The sequence below is a fragment of the Bos javanicus genome, chromosome 19 (assembly GCF_032452875.1).
Source record: "Bos javanicus breed banteng chromosome 19, ARS-OSU_banteng_1.0, whole genome shotgun sequence".
NCBI classification, from domain to species: domain Eukaryota; kingdom Metazoa; phylum Chordata; class Mammalia; order Artiodactyla; family Bovidae; genus Bos; species Bos javanicus.
The window spans coordinates 54,692,781-54,713,386 of NC_083886.1; the positions used below are offsets into that span (position 1 = coordinate 54,692,781).

The 20,606-nt window shown below is 51.9% G+C and overlaps 1 protein-coding gene across 6 annotated transcripts in view; it reads left to right on the top strand.

Annotated features, from left to right (window-relative positions):
* The window catches only part of RBFOX3 (RNA binding fox-1 homolog 3), a 440,093-nt gene that overhangs the window by 307,905 nt on the left and 111,582 nt on the right, over positions 1-20,606 (top strand). For 5 of the 6 annotated variants that reach the window (XM_061389818.1, XM_061389814.1, XM_061389815.1 and 2 more), the window contains one exon: positions 2,595-2,634. The exons of the other annotated variant lie outside the window; for it this stretch is intronic. The gene's annotated coding sequence lies outside the window, so the exon portion shown is untranslated. The remainder of the gene's footprint in view (positions 1-2,594; positions 2,635-20,606) is intronic. 6 annotated transcript variants of the gene reach the window in all.

Genomic DNA, 20,606 nt, shown 5'->3' on the forward strand with positions numbered 1-20,606 from the left:
GCTGGTAAAGAATCTGCCTGCAATGCGGGAGACCTGGGTTTGATCCCTGGATTGGGAAGATCTCCTGGAGAAGGGAAAGGCTACCTACTCCAGTATTCTGGCCTGGAGAATTCCATGGACTGTATAGTTCATGGAATATGTGCAAAGAGTGTGCACTCTTTGCAAATATGCAAAAAGTCAGACAAGACTGAGTGACTTTCACTTTCAAGGAGTGACTCAGGACCTTAGGACCAGTGGAGGCTAGTAGGGTGAGGGTGGGGCTGCCTTGCCAACCTTGATCTGGGCTGATGTTCCCCAGAGACTGGGAATTCCAGGCCAGCAGATTCCCTGGCGCCTAGAGGAAATCTGTGGGTTGGACACAGTGGATAAAGGAGGGTGGTCATGGAAGTTGTTTGGGTAGAGGAGAGACTAGGGCAGGGAGGGATGAAGTGCCCCGTCTCACATCCTGGACCAGCCTGCGTTCTCCTGCCCTGCAGCCGCCTGCCCAGCAGAGCAGGCTCCTCCAATCCGACTCCCACAGGCTTGGCCCAGACCCATGCTCCAGCCAGTGCGTATGTCTGCTCACTGGGGCTGGATGGATTGAATTAAATGGAACTAAATTGAATTGAACTGAGAGGAAAACTCACTTTAAGAAAAAAAAAAAAGGGAAGAGTCAACAATAAGAAAATCCCCCAAATCAACTGAAGGCAGCGGCTGATGCAAGTTGATTGATTCAATCCGACTCATTTTGTAAGGACGCCTTCATTCGACGGTGCCTTCCAATCTCACCCAGTCACTTTGTGAGCTGCATGTGGGCACGTGCCAGAAAAGCCACTTTTGCCAGCTGGCTGGGGGTGGCAGGGATGCCAGTCAACACAGTGGCTGTTGGGGGGGCCACATCAGTGATGGCCACTTCGTTTGTGGCTCAAGTTCAGCAACACTTTGGCCCACAGCCATCCCTGCCTTGGCTGGTATCTGTGTGTGTGGGGACGGGGGGCGGGTGGGAACAGGTTTCCCATGAGATAGTGCCTTGTGATTTGCACAAACTCTTACCATGTGCCAAGCAAAATCTGTGCATTAAATGTTCCCCTTCCACTTTTAATTCTTACTTCCTGCAGAGCAGGGTGCCTCTTTCCATGGGTGGAAGTGCAGCACAGTGGAAACCTGCTGGGGAAACCCAGCCACCCCAGCTACTGGTGGTGCAGTCACTTAACCGAGGGCACCTCAGTTTTTTCATCTGAAAAATGGGGGTGGTAAGAATGGTGCCTGCAGCTGGCACATAAAATGTACAGAATAAGTGACAGCAGCTCTCTGTTCTTCCTGGTGATTTCTTTTTTCTTTTGTTTTTCGTCTTTTTTAACACCATTCCTGGTGATATTGATGACGGTAATGACGGTGATTTTCTGCATTGTAAGAAAGAGGCCCAGTTGACTACCTTTTGATTCTGGAAGCTTTTCGGTTGTTTTTAACATGTTTATGTTAAGGGTTTTTTTATTTTTGTTTAAAGTACACACACAGTGTGGATAGGGGGATGCCGAGTGACTTCTTAATGAGTATGTGGTTTCCTTTCAGAGTGATGAAAAAGTTCTAGAACCAGATATGGTGTGTACAACAATGTGAATGCAGTTAATACCACTGAACTGTGCACTTTAAAATGGTTAAAATGGTAAAATGTTATGTGTATTTTATCATGTGCAAGATATGTACATATACAGTTATGAAACATTACCAAAATCAATAAGGAAAATTTAAGTCCAGAGAAAACACATACGTTCATGCACAGACATGCACCCTCATTTCTAATCTCCAAAGTGCCCGATGAGAAAAGGGCGGGATCAGGAGTCCAGACACACGTGTGCAGCCCCCAGGCCCCCAGGAATCAGCTTTGCAGCTCTAGGCAGGCCCCTTGATATCTCGCATCCCAGGTTCCTGGGTTATAAAAGGAGCTAATACCTGGGCCCTGCCACTCCGCCACCAGCTCCGAGCTGCTCCTGCCGATGGAAGCTCCTGGAAGCAGCGCCTAATTCCAAACAGCACACAATGGTGGCTTCTGAAATCATGTGTTTGCTGGGATTTAGAACTGTCTTACTTCTCTTTAAGCAACAGCAGCAGCCCATCCACTTTTCCTTGTGTTCTCCTTTGACTACTGTTAAAATAGATTGGCAGGCCATGACTCTACACAGAGACGCACCTGGGGAGGCAGGGAGCCACAAAGTCCCCTTTGAAGGTAACCTCAAAACCAGGTGGGGGTGGGGAAGAAGAGAAGAGGTACCTCAGAGTTTGCGGGAAAGGGAAGAAAGAGAGAAAACACAAAGGAGTGCCCCAGAGTTGCAGGGAAACATGAGTTTGGAAAATCTGGATGGCAGGCCCAGGGTGTTCTGTTTCCCTTTGTCTCTGCCTGTTAAATCAAATGCAGACTCCCAGCCCTGCCAGCGCACAGACAGCCGCGAGAGTTTAACCTGGGCAGGTTTCCTCGGCCTCCCAGGGAGATAATGCCTCCTTTTCCAGACTTGACTAGTCAATGGGCAAATCACAGCTAGCAACCAGATGTATGATGGCGACATTGATTCTAATTCTCTCCCCTTTCTTTCTTTCTCTCTTTTTCTTTTTCTTAGAGAGCCCACAGTGCCTCGGGAAAAATTGGCTGAATAAAAGGTAGAAAGACTTTCTCTTTTTTCCCCCTGAATAGTTTTTGGCAGATATGCGCATGTTGAACATCTTGGGAGCTGCTGACAGTGGGTGCTGGGGGGCTCTGAGTTTCCTATTTGCTCGAAGGAGGGGTTTGGTGGGGTCGAAGTGGGGTGGCTTATTTAGCTCTCTTCCCATGATGGGCCAGCCCAATATATACTGGGAAAGCAGGCCTGGGGAGCCAGGAGGGACATGAGAGAACAGGAGTTTGTTTAAAGGCGACGCTGCCTAGCAGCTCCGCGTGGCCGGGGAAGCTGCACTGGTTCCTTCCTGGTCCCTTCCCTTCACCTCCCCTTCTCCCACCCCAGGTACTCGGTGCCCAGCTGTCCACCCCCAGACTGCAGGTCTTCAGAACCCAGGGCAGCTCAGGCTCACTGGTCCAGGGTGTCCAACTCCCATCTGTGGCCTGGCCTCCTCGGGGAAAGGGCTCAGTTCCCAAAGCCAACCCCCATGGTGGAGGGGTGGGGAGCAGAGGGTGCTGGACATTTCTGACCTGAGCCCTGGGTCCTGTGTCCTGCCCACCCACCGGTGCTCTCCCGTGTAGGCTCACTTGCAGACTTTTACTTTGGGGGAGGGGTAAGTTATTGTAAAGATAATGTGTATTTGTTGTGAACAAAATTAGAACACGCAGGTGTGCCATGTACTTGTCATCCTGGGTCCCAGGGGGCTTCTCCTCGCGGGCTCCTGGGTCTTGGGCTGCAGGGCCCAAGGATAGCCAAGCCTATCCACAGGGCAGAAACAGAAGTAAAGCTGTTGGTTGGGAGGAGTCTGAGGCCTTCCTGAGCCAAACACTGGAAATTTAGTGTGTTTTTTTTCCCCAAGCCCACGCTTGGCTCATCATGGACCAAATGGAGCTTGACTTGTCCAGGGAGTGTCTCCCAGATGTCATTCACCACAGGCCACAGGAGCTGTGTGGGGAGGACAAGTGGGCCCCGCTCACTAGCTTTCCATCAGGGGTCCTCTTCGTGTGTCCCTGGATGATGCATGACAGAGTCCCCAGGGAGTGACTGTCCTGGCTCTGTGAGTGCTCGATGCGTTTCTCCGTGGGAGGGGACAGAGAAAGTGGAGTCGGCCTTGCTCTCACTCTCTCACCAGAGTGTTGTAACCACAGAGAAGGCAGCTTCACACGGCAGCCTTCTTGCCAGGCCATCTTTATAAAAGTGAGTCTCATTGTATGGGCAAGCATACAAACCAGTCTTCAGGTAAATTCGTCTGTGAGACAGAGAGTCCATTTGCACTCTAAGGATGATGTAGTGACCAGCTGGCTGGATTTTTGCACACTCAGTATTTTACTCAGCTTTACCAAAGTACAATGCATACACAATCAACTAGGTGTTTTCACAGTGTACAGTTTTACATTTTGACATGATTATACCCGGGACATCATCGCTACAGTCAAGACACCAAACACATCCATCACCCCCAGAACTTTCCTGGTGCTCTTTAATCTCTTCCTCTCACCTCTTCCCAATCCCCTTTTCCTAGGCAAGCACTGATCTGCCTTCTGTTGCCATAAAATGATCTGTTTTCCCTAGCACTTTATATAAATAGAATCGCGTCTTATGTCCTCTCTTTTTTGGTTTAGCCTCTTTCACCAACACAATTGTGTTGAGATTCATCCAGGTGGTGGTGTGCATCCACAGCTCACCCTTCTTGTTGCTGAGAAGTATTCCATGTTATGAAAGCACCATGGTTTGTTTATCCATTTAGTCCTTGAAGGAGATGTGAGATGTTTCCAGTCTGGGGCTATTACAAATAAAGCTGCCAGGAGCGTTCATGACCAAGTCTTTGTACAAGCACCAGCTTGCTTTTCTCTGGGGTAAAATACCAAGAATGAAATGACTGGCTCCTATGGGAAGTGCATGTTGAACTTTTTAAGTAAATGCCAAACTCTCTTCCAAAGATGGCTGCACCATTTCACATTCCCACCAGCCGTGTGTGAGGATCACAGATTTGTATGCTCACCGACACTCGGTGTTACCGGTCTTTATCCTTTTAACCACTCTAACAGGTGTGAAATGGTATTTGGCTGTAGTCCCATTGCATTGCCCTGATGACGAATGATGTTGATCATCTTTCATGTGATTATTTGACACCTGCATCTCCTTTGGTGAAGTGCCTGTTCAAATCTTTGCCTATATTTTTATTGGGTGGTTTTTTTTTTCTTATGTTTAATTGGAAGATAGTTGCTTTAAAATGTTGTGTTGGTTTCTGCGGTACAACAACACGAATCAGCCATAAGTAAACATATATCCCCTCCCTCTTGAGCCTTCCTCCCACCCCTCTAGGTTGTCACAGAGCACCCGGCTGAGCTCCCTGTGTTGTAATAGCAACCTCCCACCATCTACTTTACACATGGTAATATATATGTTTCAGTGCTACTCTCTCAACAGAGACGCAAATATAGAGAATAGACTTGTGGTTTGTTTTCTTATGGTTGAGTTTTGGGAGTTAGTTAGATATTCTGAATATAAGTCCTTTATTGGACACCTGCTTTGCCAATATTTTTCTTCCCATTGGTCTGACTTTTCATTCTCTCTATAGTGTCCCCGTGAAGAGCACACTTTTTCACTTGGATGAAGCCTAGTTTGCCAATGTGTTCTTCATAGATCATGCTGTATCTAAGATTTATTTAGCATGACCCAAAGTCACCAAGGTTTTTTCCTATACTTTCTTACAGACATTTTATAAGTTTCAGATACTCCATTAGGTCTGTGATTTATCTTGAGTTCATTTTTGTGTATAGTGGAAGGTGGATTGAAATTCATTTTTCTGCATGTGGATAGCCAGTGGATTCCGTATTGTTGTTGCTGTTGTTTAGTCTCTTAGTTAAGTCCAACTCTTTTGCGATCCCATGGACTGTAGCCTGGTAGCCTCCTGTGTCCATGGAGTTTCCTAGGCAAGAATACTGGAGTGGACTGCCATTTCCTCCTCCAGGGATCTCATCAACCCAGGGACAGAACCCACGTCTCCTGCATTGGTAGGTGAATTATTTACCAATAAGCCACCAGGGAAGCGCAGAATTCCATATTACGTATTTTAAAAACTGTCCTTTATCTGTTGAATTGTCTTCTCAGTTTGAAAAGAAATTAGTTGTCATATATGTGTGGGTCCACTTCTGGACTTAGTTGCATTGACCTGTTTGTCTACCTGAATGCCATACCATACTACCACGATTATTGTAGCTTTATATTAAGTCTGGAGATCAGGTAATGTTGGCCCTCCAACTTTGATTAGCTATTCTAGGTCCCTTACATTTAGAATCAGCATGTGAATTGTTTTTTTAATACCAACTGGGAATTTGAATGGGATTACATTGAATCTATAGATCAACTTGGAGGATCATTGAATCTTAATATTATCTCCTGACTCTTAAACAAGGTATGTCTCCCCAGTTAGTTGGGGCGCCTTTCTCTGATCTATGGTTTGTGGTTCAGTGTATGGGTCTTATATGTCTCTTGTCAGATTTACCCCCTGCTGCTGCTGCTGCTGCTAAGTCGCTTCAGTCGTGTCCGACTCTGTGCGACCCCATAGACGGCAGCCCACCAGGCTCCCCCATCCCTGGGATTCTCCAGGCAAGAACACTGGAGTGGGTTGCCATTTCTTTCTCCAATGCATGAAAGTGAAAAGTGGTATCACATATTTTTTTGTTATTTTAAATGGCCTTTTTTTATTTCCATTTCTGATTGTTGCTAGTGTATAAAAACAAAATTATGTTTTTTGATAGCAATCATGTATCCTGAAACCTTGCAAAACTCACCAGTTCTAGTAGCTTTTGTAGATTCAATCAGATTTTCTGCATATATGATCATGTTGTCTGTGAAGAAAGACAGTTTTGCTTCTACCCTTCCAATCTGGAGGCCTTGTATGTCTTTTCCTTGCCTTGTTTCACTGGCTAGAACCTCTGGTAGAACACTAAACAGAAGTGGTGAAAACAACCATTCTTGTTTTACACCTTGTGTTAAAAAGATAGTAAGCCTCTCACTGCTAAGTAGGATATTATCTGTAGGCTTTTCATAGGGCTCTTTCTATTTCTTGTTGCTCAGCCATGTCCAACTCTTTGTGACCCCATGGACTGCAGCAAACCAGGCTTCCCTGTCCTTCACTGTCTCCTGGAGTTTGCTCACCTAGTTCCCTTCTATTGCTAGTTCGTTGGAAAATTTTTTCAGTTTTTTTTTTGTTAGAAACTGATGTTGACTTTTGTTAAATTCTTTTCCTGTGTCCATTGAAATGATCGTATGTCTTTCCATTTTTAGTTTGCTAAAAAAACAACTTTAAAAACTTGGTGAATTATATTCATTAATTTTCAAACCTTAGTCCAACATAGGCTTAAGTCTGTCATCTCATTTTTTTTCTGTTTTTTAAATTTGTTCTTTATCCTCTTTTCCATCTTTTTTTGCTTTCTTTTGGATTGAGTATTTTTTTAATCATTATTCCATTTTATCTCCATTCATGACTTATTAGCTTTACCTCTTATTTTGTTATTTTGATGGCTGTACTGTTTCCTCTAATCCTTTCAGATGGTTCTTCCCTCAAATGCATGTGCTGATTAGGACTCAGCTGAATACTCAGTGGGAACCCTCTAGAACTCTCCAGGGTCCCCACTCTGTCCAGCTCTTTCCTCTCTGCTACAAGTCTTACAGGTCCAGTCAACTTGGTCTCCCCAGCTCTCAGTTCTGTCTCAACTCAGGAATGACCCCAGGCTCTACCTGGGATCCCTGCACTTTGGCCTGAAACCTCTCTGGATGGAAAGCTATGAGGGCTCCCCTCTCTGGGTTTCCCACCTCTCAGAGACAGATCATTGTCCTTCATCGTCTGGTGTCCAATGTCTTGAAAACCACTCTTGCCTCAAGGCACCAGGGTGGGAGGAGGGAGAGCTCCTGTGAAGGGAGTGGGCTGGTCCAGGCACCGTGGACCTGACAGTGAGGGGTCTGAGTAGAGGGACAAACACCGTTGTCTCATTTTCCTTGAGAACGGCCCACCCCACCCCAACTCAATTAAGATGAATCTGCAACATCAAGAATTTAGATCTTAGAAGACTGTTACAAAGGGCTCTTCACAGAATCTCTTCTTAAGAAATTTCTGATTGTAAAGAATAAGTAGGGAGGGGGAGGATAATACCGCCAAGCCTCTCTAAACCTCAGTGATGGGGAGGTCAGGAAGCTCCCTGGGGTGGGGAAATCAGAAACCCCCTGTGGTGGGGAGGTCAGAAACCCCCGGGGTGGGGAGGTCAGAAACCCCCCAGTGGTGAGGCAAAAGGGAACTCAGAGTCCCCCAGCAGCCCCAACTGCCTCCCAGTTTAAGCATATCATAGCATATCAGGCGCAGCATCCACCTCAACCCCCATACAAGTAGCTGAGCTGGAAGGAGGACCTGTCAGACGCTAAGGCCACTCACTCCCCCAAATCACAGTCCCCAAGCCCTCTCCACGAGCCAGGCACAGCTGGAGCTGCAGTCTTAACCCTCTATCTGTGCACAGCATCCCCCAGCCTATGAGGGGCTCACACAGCTGTTAACTCATACGACACATTATCCCCATCTTACAGATGAGGAAACTGAGGCTTAGGATGGGTAAACGGTTTGCTCAGGCTCATGCTGCCCAGGCTTCTTTTCAAGCTGAGAATTTCCCTTGAGCAAAGTTGATGATCCTTATAAGAGAGTGTGGGTTTCTTGGGCTTGGGTTTCTGAGCCCCTGCCCAGCCATGCCTCCACCTGCCACACCAAAGGAGCTAACTGACCAGCATGGGACACAGAGGACTAGGCCCTACCAGGCTAGCTAGGGCTCTCCTGACCTTTGACAGAGCATTTCCATTGTCAGGGTTGTTGGCAGACTAGCTTCACGGGACTGCAAGGTTTCTGACTCACTATAGAACTTTTTTCCAGGAATATCAGATGTCAGGAGTTTTTTGACATATATGCACATGTGTTTGGATTAGTGCATCACTTAGGCTGTCATCGTGGGGGAAAAAAGATGGGGGAATGTCTGATATGTTGATCACGAAGGGTTCACCCAATCCCACGGCTGTTTCTAACTCTAAGGCTACACTGTGCATTGAGTCCCCTATATACGTACCTTCAAGTTGTGAACTTTCAAAAATTCAAGCGTGCTCCTTTCAATGCTAGCTATTTTGTACTGTACTTCTATACTTTTAAGGTACTGTACTGTCAGATTTAAAATGTTTATTTTTTGCGTTTGTTTTTTATGAATTATTTGTGTACCTGTTACAGTAAAGTCCTATGTAGCCAACTGTGTTAGTTGAATACCTAGGCTAACTTTGCTGGACTTATGAACAAATTGGATTTACAAACGCGCTCTTGGAATGGAACTCTTTCCTATGTAGGGAGCTTACTGTACCAGCAGCATGGGAACCACTTGCCAGAAAATCAGCTCCCAAACCGTCGGGCTCTGTGTCGCAGGGACTAACAAGGGTCCCCAGTGCCTCCCTTGGTTTTCAGGCTGTATCCAGCTGGGTAGCTTTGTGCTACCTCTGAAAGAAGCAGCACATGAAACATTCGAGATGGGATTAGAGGACAACAGAAAGAAGAGCCTGTGTGTGCGCATCCATGTTTGTGCAAAAGTATAAAAACCCCGAGTTTGTGTTTTCCCAAGAGTATTAATTACAGTTGGAGAGGAGGCTTGTCCGGGCATGTTCCGCTTGGGCAGAGTAATTTATCATTCGGTTTCGAGGAGTGGAAGATGGGTCACGGTGCAGAGAGCAAGACACACATCTCTCTCTCTCTCAGACTTCACAGCTGCCCCACCTGCTCCGGGGTGGACGGCTTTGCCCAAGGCACGTGCCAGAGGGAGCACAGAGAGCTTGCAGGCAGCAGGCTGGGAGAGGAGGGAGACTGTGAGGCCTTGACACCATCTGCCTGAGACACAGCCCATCATGCGGAAGGCCTGTGAGGGTGGCTTGAAAGGAGAAACTGTGCAGTCTCTTGTGGATGACTGCCTCTGATGGGGGCAACAGGCAGAAAGACACGGGCACCAGCCAGGCTGGCTGCCCACCTCAGATCCCTTCTGATCTTACAGGCCTTCCCTCAAGGCCGACGGGAGGGCTGGGGGTCTCTGGGATCCACTGGGGAGGTCCACGAATAAGGTGGGTTTTATTCTTATCTGTGGCTGAAAAGCAGGACATACAGGCTCACCATTTAGTGTATGTCCCTCACCACACAACAGTTATAAATCAGTCTCTCCCTGGCCTTGGTGAGGTGCTTGGAAAGGCAAAACCAGCCCAGAGGACTGCGCCGTCCTCCCTCTGCCCCTGCGTCCCTCCACCCTCTCCTGAGCACTAGGGTCACCCCTGTGTCTCCTGAGCTGCTCAGGCTCTCCCAGGACACTTTGCTTTTGTCCTTTCCACCATCACATGCATGCTTCTGCCTCTCCTTGCTGCAGGCAGATGCTGGACACCTGAGCCCCAAGTGACCACACACTTGCTTTCAGCAACAAGAGTTTTTCTGTAAAGTTATAAAGTATATAGTAATGAGTACTGGCCCCAAGTCCACTCTCCTGGCCACCCTTCCCCTTGCACGGCAGCCAGCAAACACCGAGCGGGGCCTGCTCCTGCCAGAATCCTTCCGGGAAGGCCCTGGGCGGCCCCAGTGACTTGGTCCAGGATGGTGCCATGGGCACCTACTGTGTGCCAAGGGCTGTGCTAGGTGCTCAGGATGCCACCCTGAACCAACCAGACTGATACTCGAGCAAATAATCCCGTCTCCTGGTGGTGGGCAGGGGTGGGGGCAGATGCACTTCCAGCCAGTCTAAGGGAATAAAGGGAAAACCACTCGGAGGCAGAGGCCCAACTTGCCTCCGAAGATGTGCTTTCATCTTCTGCTCTGCTCTCGGGGCTTCTGTGCTTCGTCTGCTGGAACTAGCCTTCCAGGACTTGGCTCACAGAACCAGGGGTCTCAGGCAAGCTAGCAAGGAATCTCCAGGCTTCTTTGCTGGGTGTCCAGCCTGCTGACTCTCTGGGACTTGCAGATGCGTTGGAGGGAAGGACAGGAGATACAGGAACGAGGATGGAGCAGAGCAAGATGGGGTTGAAGGAGCGTCCACAGAAGCTTCTGTGCAGGCCAGGCTGAGAGGTCACTACCCAGAAGGCTGAGGGTCCCCGATGCTGGCCGGGCTCCAGAGACTCCTGAACTTGCGGATGTGGAGTTTTTCCTTCTCCAGTTTTGTGATGAATAAATTCACTTGTCTCCCCACCCCCACTTTCATACCTGCTTCTCTCTTCATTCTTATACCTGCAAATTCCCTTGATCGAATTTATAATGGTGATCATTTATCAAGCAACACCTATGTGTCAGTTCCTTCACCTTGGTGATTTCTAAACTTCATAATGATCCAGGAAAGTACATGATGCTATCTCATTTTTCCAAAAAGGAAACTGAGGCTCAGAGAAATTAAGAAACTTTCTCAAAGCCATACTGCAAGTCAGCAGCTGAGCTGAAATTAGCCTCTGTCTGAGTGATGTTGGATCCAGGCTCCTTCCTGCCCTAGCAGATTGACTCTCAAGAGATGCCCGGTGCCATCAAAGATATCTCATGTTCTCTTGATCAAGGGTAGAAGGATAAGACCGCTAATGGAGCCAAGAAGCCGTCCCCACTCTACTATGGGTGCTGGCTCTGAAGAAATCCTTAGGATGAGTGGAAACGGTCTTAAGGTCTTCCTCCTTCAACACCTCCTAACCCTAAAACCCAACCCTAACCCTAACCCGGCCCTCCCCCCTTTTAAAGACTGTGCTCAGGGGTTTTAATGATGATACTTTTAAAGTCTAAGTTGGACCTTGTAACTTGCCCCTCCTCAGCTCAAATCCTCTCAGGACTGCCTGTTCCTTTAGCGAAAAGCCAGTCATCAGAACACCCTCCCGTGTAAGACCTCATGAGATCTGGCCCCATCATCTCTCTGACCACCTTTTCCATTAGCTCCCCTTCAGTTTCCTTACTCCACTCCAAGGGGCTGCTTTGACTGTTCTCTGAATAGCCAAACACGTCCCATGACAGCCTTTGCCTGGGCTATTCCATCTGCTGGAACATGCCTCCCACAGAGCCTTAGGGCTCCTTCCCTTGGCTCCTCCAGCTTGGCCTGAACATCACCTCTGCAATTAGGCCCACCCTGCTTCTGCCTTCTCTCTCTCTCCCTTTTTTTGCTGCGCGGGTCTTCATTGTGGCCCTCCAGCTCTTTGTTGCACTGTGCAGACCCCTCCATTTGTGGCACACGGGCTTAGTTCCTCAATCAAACTTGCGTGCCCCGCATTGGAGGGTGGATGCTTAACTGCTGGACCACCAAGGAAGTCCCCATTCGTCTTCCAGTTGGAGACGGATAGCGGTGCAGTTGGGTGCATTCAGAATTGCCTGAATGATCATCTCCAAAGAGCGCTGGCTCCTGGGGTGTCCCTAGTGGTATGCCACAAGGCTCTGCTCTCAACCCTAGCCTAGTCGGCGTTTTTATCCGTGATTTATGTAAGTGTGCAATAGGCATGATGATCAGATTCTTGTTTACCTGAAACTGAGACGAATAACTAATACTGCCCAGGACCCTAGATGAAACTGAACTAAACTCAATAAGAATAAATGTAAAATACTGCTCTTGGCCCAAAAATACTAAGTTGATGAATGTAAGAGAAGGAAGGGGCGAGGGTTTTAAGTGATGGTCAGTTCAGTACAATTAAGGGGGTTGTCTTGTCCATGAAGGCTGCTGTAACAGAATGCCACAGACTGGGCAGCTTATCAAGGAAAGATATTTACTGCTAACAGTTCTGGGAGCCGGAGTCCAAGATCAGGGTGCCAGCAAGGTCGGGTCCTGGTCAGGGCCCTCTTTTGGGGTGCAGATCGCTGTTTTCTATTTTCTCATTGTGTCCTCACATGGAAAGCAGAAGCAGGAAGTAATCAGGATACTAATCCCACCACAGGGGCCCCACCATCATGACCTCATCTGACCCTAATCACCTCTCAGAGGCCCCACATCCTAATGCCATCTCACTGGGGTCAGAGATTCAACATAAGAATTTCCCTGGATGGGGAGGGGGACAAAAACATTTAGTCCATAATAGTGACAAAACAGTGGTGAATAGTGACAAAATAGCTTATCCAGGCTGGGGACACTGTTACCTGTAAACCAAGAGTGTCCCAGACAAGCTGGAGGGTGCGGTCACTCTGAGTAGAAGCCTCGAAAGCTCATGTTATTTGGATTGCATGATTGAAGGCACATTCCCAGATTATGCAAAGGGGAAATTGGTTGGAGCCTCCCTGGACCCTTGGGTTCACTTTGAAGTCATCGCTATGAAGGTTCACTAGGACTGTTCAGCCAGTGGAGGAAGACTGGGTAGCCAGACTGTCTGTCTTGGAGTGTCCGAGGGCTGGGCTGCTGAAGGAAAAGGTGGTTTTCTCCATGTGGCCTTAGATCCACTGAAATCAGAAGGAGGAGTCCAAAGGGCAGGTTTAAGGGCAGTCTAAAGGGAGAACTGTCGAAGGACGACAGCTGGCCAGCGATGGATGGGTCCCTTCCATCCTTGGAGGCTGCAGAGGAGTCTCGTCTATTGAAAGGGGAGGACCAGGTGGCTCTTCTGAATGGGAGGCAGTGCTGAGTGGCTGCCACATGTTAACTGTTTGGGAAGGAGACTCTGCCAGCACCTGTTTAAATCAGGACATGGGGAGAGCCCCCCAGGTGTGACGACATGTGAGGGAACAGATGTGAGTTCAAACCTGTCTTCCCTATGCACCCCATCTTTCCCTTGCTCCTCTTGCCCCTGATGAGGTTTCCACTTCCCAAGCCCCTCTCCTGCTGCTGAATTATTGAAAGTGTCATTTGCTTTATCACTGTGCTGGAGGGGGACCGTCGCAGAGCAGCTTGCTTGGGATTGTGTGGACGGTGGCCCTTAGAATCCACTCCCTGGCCCCACTCGGTGGGGGCAGCTGCTCCCAGCCCCCTCCTCCTTCTCCCTTCATCATCTCTCACTCATAACTGCTGGTGTTCTTACTGGAGGATGCGGCATCCTCTCCATGTCTCATGCCACCAGCCAGGAGGGCTGTAGATTGAGTCTGTGGCAGAAGTCACCACCCAGCACAGGTGGACAGCCAAGTCTCTGTGCTGGGGCCCTGGGACATCCCCCTGCGACCGACCAACTGAAGGTCTCCTGGGTGCACGTGGGTGGACATGGCCTGCTGACTGGGGGCCACTCTGATGCATGTGCCACCTTGGTATGTTTGTGGGGATAGAGTCATCGTGTGTGCAGGGCAGAACCTGTGTGTTTGAGTATGTGTGTGTGTGTGCAGAAATGCGTGCAGCTGTGTTGTGGGCTCCTGCACTGCCGTGTGTGTGCACTCAGGCATGCATTTTTTTAGCAGACATCCTAGAGCTTAATTTGACACAGGCCCTGCCCGTGAGACATTGCTATCTGATCCAGTCTTCCCAGAGAAGATGTTGGTGTGGCCACCCCAGAGCAGAGGATGCCAGGAGACAGGCGACTTATTCAGGGGCAGTGCAGGCGGCATGGGCAGGTCCCCAGGGGATAGAGAGGCATGCAAGAAATGGCAAGCCCCCAAAATGCTCGGGGTGGGGAGTGCAGAACTCCCACCCACATCCCAGAGGTGCGGTGTGAAGTTTGCTGGAGCCCCAGACCCTCCAGACCTAAGCTCGTTGTCTGGTCAACAGTGACCCAGACCATGGAGGAAACTGCTTTTTCTCTCCATGAGGGCTTGGCCCCCACCCCTGCCTTCCCTAAAGGGCAGCCCAGCCATGCTCCACAGCCTTTAAGTTCTCTTCAGACCCTTTTGTAGGTATCTGCTGTGTGCCTAGCCCCACGATGGCTGCTCCCCCTTACAACAGGCAAGGCCAAGCCCCTGACCTCCAGGAGCTGCCCATCTCCCAAGGCAGAGATGGTAAGTCTGAGTAAAGGGCAAGGCCACTTGACCAGGCTGGAAGCCACAGAAAGTAAGGACGGGGGCTCCTGACAGCCTGTGGTGGGCACTGTGGTCCCCGTGAGCTTTCTGAACCCAAAGCCTGGCTCCACAGGGCCCTCTGGACACACTCAGAGGAAACGTGACCAGGTGCCAGCTCTGAGCACCGTGTCGACAGGTGTGGGCACTCATTACCTCAGTAAGGACCCAGAGGAGGATGGTCAGGGACCTGGAGTGGGCATAGAGGCCTTCCGAAAAGCAACAGGGCACCAGACCCTTCCTCAAGCTTGCAGGGAGGCAGGGAGACCCACGTCAACCCTGATGTCCCGTTTCTCCATCACTCATCCTCAGGTGGTACGAGGGTACAGGCCTTTTATGCATCTCCTTTGATCACTGATCACTTGGTCAGTCTTATCAGATCACTGAAACAGCTTAGGAGCAGAGTTGTCACCTCAGTTAGAAATGAGGAAATTGAGGGTCAAAGCATGGCTGTGACTGGCAGAGCTGGGTTTGCAAATTCTTGGGCCTCCGAAGCCTCCAGCCATGTTTGCTCACTGGCTCATAAGCGCTTGCACCCCCAGGGGGCCCTGGAGCTCATTAGACCCGCTAGAAATCAGGCAGGGGCTTCCTGGGGCATCAGGCCTTCTCTGAACATCTTTGCCATCCTCCAGTGTTTGTGGCTTGTGAAGGGGCTGTGACACAGTTATAGAGCATTCAACAAGAGCACACAGACACCCCTGCCCTCTGAGCCCTTCCTCCTGCACCTCCACACTTCCCCGCACCATCAGCATCCTTGCCAGCCCCAGAGGTGTAAAGCCTGACATCACTACTTCTGTCCTGGTGCCTCTTTGGGGCTCGTCCAGCCTGGGAGTCACAGGCTGGGCCTTAAACGGGAGCCAGGGTACCCAGCCAGAGGCTCCCAGCCCCAGAGCCCCACCTCCTCCTTCTCCATCCAGCCTTCCTCCCTACTCAGCCAGGCCCCCTTGGGTGGAGATGATGGGGTGTGGATGGGGTGGCCCCCACTAAGGCCAGCCAGGAACCTCCCTGTGCCCCCACACTCCCTCAGCTGGCCTTAATGGGGTGGGAGGGAATCCTAACAGGAGCGAGCCAAAAGCCCCGCTGTGGGCAAGGAAGAGCTGGACTATCAGAACTGGTCCCCGTCCTCTCCCAGTCTGAGGACACCAGCCAGGCCCAAGGGCAACAGGGAGCTTACCACCTACTGCCCCTCACCAGTGCATAGGAACCCCATCCCCAAATCCCGCCTCTGGGCCTCAGTTTTCCCCACTGGAAGAAACCTTAAGGATCATCTCTTTCTTTTGTTCCGTCAAAGAGGGGGCGATGGCCTGGGGGGAATCTGGTCTTCAGGCCGACAGATGGATTGGCCTCCTGCCTGGCCAGGTCCCTAGGTAGCTTGTGACCCCTGGGCAGCCCTGGCCTGAGGCAATGGTCAGGGAAGCCAGCCAGCCAGCTGGGCCAGCCTGCTCTGGGCAGGGCTGAGCAGGACTCCAGAAGCCCGATGCTCTGCAGGGTTGGGTGTCCAGCAGCACAGAGGCTCATAGAGAGAGCAGCTCAGAAGATGCTGAGGCAGGCCAGGTGTGGGGCAGACACACACACATGGGGTCCCTAGCACCCCCACCCCCTGCCAGCCCCTGCACAGCACTCGACTTCTGACCTGGCGGCAGCAACGCCTCATCTCAACTTGGCCTCAATCCAGGGCCCAGAGCCAGCAGCTCCCCCTCCCAGACTTGGGGCTGGGGTCTCGGGGGCAGGTCTCACCTCTGTTGCTACCATCTTCCATCTTCCCACCTCTGAAGCCAAGAGAAACCTTTTGAGAAAACAAACGGTGGTCCTTTTTTCCCCACTCTCTCTGTTTTTCTCAACCTCAGAGAAGGTCTCCCCTTCCCCACCCAGTATCCGTGAGATCGATCAGGTGGGAGGTTTTGCCTCCCCACCCCGGCACCATGGGAGCCTCCCCTAGACCCCACGTGGGAGTGCGGGCGTCCGGATGGGGAAGCTCAGCTCTGAGCATAGAGCTGGGCAGCAGGAGTGACTGGACCGGACACTGCTGGGCAGGACCCAGCAGATGGGCGAGCCCAGAGCAGGCACTGAGCTGAACAACCTGGGGAAGAAACCCTGGAGACCAGGCAAGGGAGAGGACAGGCGGCGGGAGCAGAGAGCAGAGCAGCACTGAAGACAGCTGCGAGTGCGAGCACCTGCTCAACCCAGAGCCGCGTGGGGACCACAGCCCCCATCCCCAGCCTGCTGCCCTGCCCGCCGCTGCGGCTGCCCCGCTGGGTCTCCTCCCCGAGCCTGCGTGGAGCCTCGGTTCCAAAATGATGATGTGTTTTTGGGTATGTACCAAGCGCGGACTGCCGAGTTGCTTTTTCGGCTCCGGGCAGATCCAGGGTTGAAATGAGAAAGCAGCCTGCCCAGCACGGCCCCTGAAAGTGCCCCCTCGCGCCTGTCCCCAGCTGGCACCACAGCTCTCCCCCAGGGCCCAGCCAGCACGGCGCTGGGGTCAGGAGTGTCCGTAGACAGGAAGTGCAGCCGGCCCGAGAGCCAGACTCCCCTCGGTGGCCTCCATGGGCTAGGCGGAAGCTCTGAAAGGCCCTGCATGGGGTGCGCTGTCCTATCCCTTCCCTCTTGCCAGTCCTTGCAGGAACCTGCTTCAGATCCCCCAGTGAAAACGTCAGGTGGCTCCCAAGACCACGGACACACCCGCCCAGCCCTGCCTCTCCTCCACTCCCTTCCTCCCTGCCCCCCACCTGAGTCACAATATCAGCAACAGACACTGGACCCTGGAGAGACTGGTGGGCACGCTCAATGTGAGCTGGAGCCGACAGCCCCAGAGCTCTGGGTCCCCAAACCCCAAAGCTGGGAGGGCCCAGAGAGAGGACAAGCCCCAACCCGAAGACCCCTTCCCTCCTCCCTGGCTAGCCCCGGGCCTCTCGGCAAAGGAAATGACAGCAGAAGTGATCAGAGCGGGGGTCTTGGCCAGACCTGGGAAGAGGCAGCGGGGAGGCTGAAGCTGGAAGGGCCTCCTTGGGGGATGAGGAGGGACTAGTGGTTCTCATTAAGTCCGGCTGAACTGGGAGAAGGAAGGCCAGGCACGTGTGTATGCGTGCGCATACATGCAAACAAGCATGAATTGCAGGTCTCCCACGATCCCTGGCCTCGGGGTTGCCATGGAGGTGGTTTGAAAATCTGAGTTCTGTGCTTTTGACATGGAAGAGACCTTTTCCCCGGGGCCTCACCAGCGGCCCCAGCACCACCCGGGCCGTGGGCTCCCCACACTGAAGCACTTCCTCCAGGCTGAACTCTCAGGTGCAGCCTGCCCCACGGCGTCCTCCTCCAGGGCCACAGCCAGCCCCCACCTCCAGGGAAACTCTCAAAGCCCTGGGGCCTCACTGGGAGGGGCTGACCTGGAAGCAGGAACCTGTGGGGCACCTGGGTGGCTGGGCAGGGTGTCAGCAGGAGAGGCCAAGGCAGCCACAGAGAAGGCGCCAGTAGCCACTGGGAGCCAGGATGGCTGTAGTCAGTCGCACGGCTGTGGTCACAAGCCGAGCTCCACTGAGCTCTGCTGACCCCATTCCCACCCAGGGCAGAATTAGGGTCAGCATGTGTCTAACTTGGGTCTTCCCACGTGACTCAGTGGTAAAGAATCCACAGACGCAGGAGACACTGGTTCCATCCCTGGGTGGGGAAGATCCCCTAGAGAAGGAAATGGAAACCCACTCCAGTATCCTTGCCTGGAGAATTCCGTGGACAGAGGAGCCTGGCAGGATGCAGTCCATGGGCTTGAAAAGAATCTGACATGACTGAGCATGAGCGTGATGTGCCTAGCTGCTGTAGGCCTCCATCTTTTGCAAAGACCAATAGCTCTGCCGAGAATGGCCTGGCTGCCCAAGCCTTTGCTCTGCAAATTCCTCCTTGTTCTTCAAGGCCAGCCTGAGGGAACACTGCCCCAGGGACACTCTTCTTGAACCAGCAGGCAGAATGGATTTCTCTCTGTATCTCGATTCCAGGGAGCACCAGGCTGGCGTTAGTGAGCTGGCCTTGATCCTTCCTGTGGCCTGAGGGTCCCTCCAGAGCCTCGTGGGACTTCTCCTGATCTGGGCCTGGCAACCAGGAGATGCTCCCAGGTGGCTAGGTGGTTCCAGAGGAGAGTCCCGCGCCCCCCTCCCCCCAGGCATGCTACTTCTTAGGTGCTGTGGCTCCTCTTGGGGGATCTTGCCTCCCAGGATCCCCTCCCCTCCAAAGTTTTGTCCTTGCCCACTCACACAGCCGGGCCTGGGGGATGTGCTGGAGTGTCCCCGCCTGAACTTTTGAGGTTGTTTTAGGACAGGGCTGGAACCTGAACTGGAGAATCTTGCCTTCTCCCCTTCCCTGGTTGGGCTTCACATCCAGGCGGGGATTTACCTCTGTAGAAAGGAGAGAGGGCCATGGCAGACAGACCCCTTCCCTGGGTCTTGTCCCCCAGATCTCTCTCCCTGAGCCATGGCCCCACCCCATTTCAGGAGATGGCACTCAAACTAGCAACTCCCAAGTCAGCACCCTCGCCTGGAGCCCCTCCCAAGCCCCACCTGGCACCCACTCATTTCCCACTGTCCACCTAATGCCCACCTGGTGTCCACACACTCCTCAGACTCAGCACATTAAAACTGCTCATTTCTCTTCTGACCAGCTTTTCCTTCTTTTTCTTACAATCCCAGGAGAGTCCTCCCACCCACTCGAACTCTTGGGATCACCCTCAGTTCCTGCCAACCCCAGCTTCCCAGCACAGACCAGCCTTGCAGGTTCTGCCTCTGCCCTTTCTCTTTATCCTCCCCCTTCCCCAGACCCCCAGGCCCAGGCCCAGTGCCACCTGCCCAGGTCAAGTCTAAACTTCTTTCTTAACCTGGAGCACAAAGTTCTTTACATATGGCCTGTTTAGCCCCAGCCTCACCCCCTGTAGCTCCTTCACATTCTCACCCTCCTGTGGTCCAGCCAGGCTGAGCTGCTTCCAGATTAACTAGAACATCTGCTGAGCGCCCCCTCTCCCAGGCTTATTCCTCCTAAAATATCCTCCTTCCTCCACATCCCCCAACCCACAGCTGGCTCCTACCTTCAGTTTAGGGTAAGCTTGTGGGCAAAGATGGAGGGCTGTGGCATGTCAAGTGAGAAGCAGTTTAGAAGTCACCACCTCCAGCAAGCCTGCTCTGACCACCCCGCAGTGGGGAGTCGTTCCCTCCACTGCGTCCCCATGCACTCATCTGAGGGCACTGTCTTTACCTGTTTACTCTGCCATCTCCCTTCCACTGGTAACTCCCTCCAGGATCTTGACTGGGTCTTGCTCAGCTCTTGTTTCTGGTGCCCACCACATAATGGCCACTTACCCGAGACTCCAGGAAACTTGCATGCTAGAATGAATGAGTCTGTTCCATGAGACAGGGTGGGGCCTGGTCAGAGGGTATCCTCTGAAGCAGAAGCCCTGCAGAGGTCCCCACTGCTCCCCACCTTGAGCCAGGGTCACACAGTTGACCACTGGACTCCCCCTGCCCTAGACACCACTCTTCAAGGAGGTATTGGAGGTATCATTGCTCCCATTTTAAAGTTGACAAAGTTGGGGCCTGTGGCCTCCATCCTCACTGTGAAGGGGCCTGATCATGGCGAAACAGGGGTTGGATGTAGAAGGGAAGCCATCCCTGGCCCTTCCAGCCTGACCACTGGGGCTCCCTTTGGTGGTGTGGGTGTGGAAGTTCACCCCTGCTCCGTGAGAGAGGCCCCCTGCCTGCTTTGGGGTCATCTCTGTCTTTGGATCATCTGCGCATTGACTCCACATGGAGGCCTGTCACCAAGGAGGGGAAACAGAGGTGCCTGGGTTGGGGGGGCAGGATCTGGGCAGAGGGCCCAATGCCAGGGACAGGGACTTCGCATCCCTCGGGCCTGGCCTGGAATCCAGGTCTGTAGCTTAGCAGCTGTGTGACCTCAGTGAGTCAGCAAGCCTCTCTGAGCCCCAGGTGGCTCTCTGTAGGTGGATCACTGCACCATTGTGCAGGTTG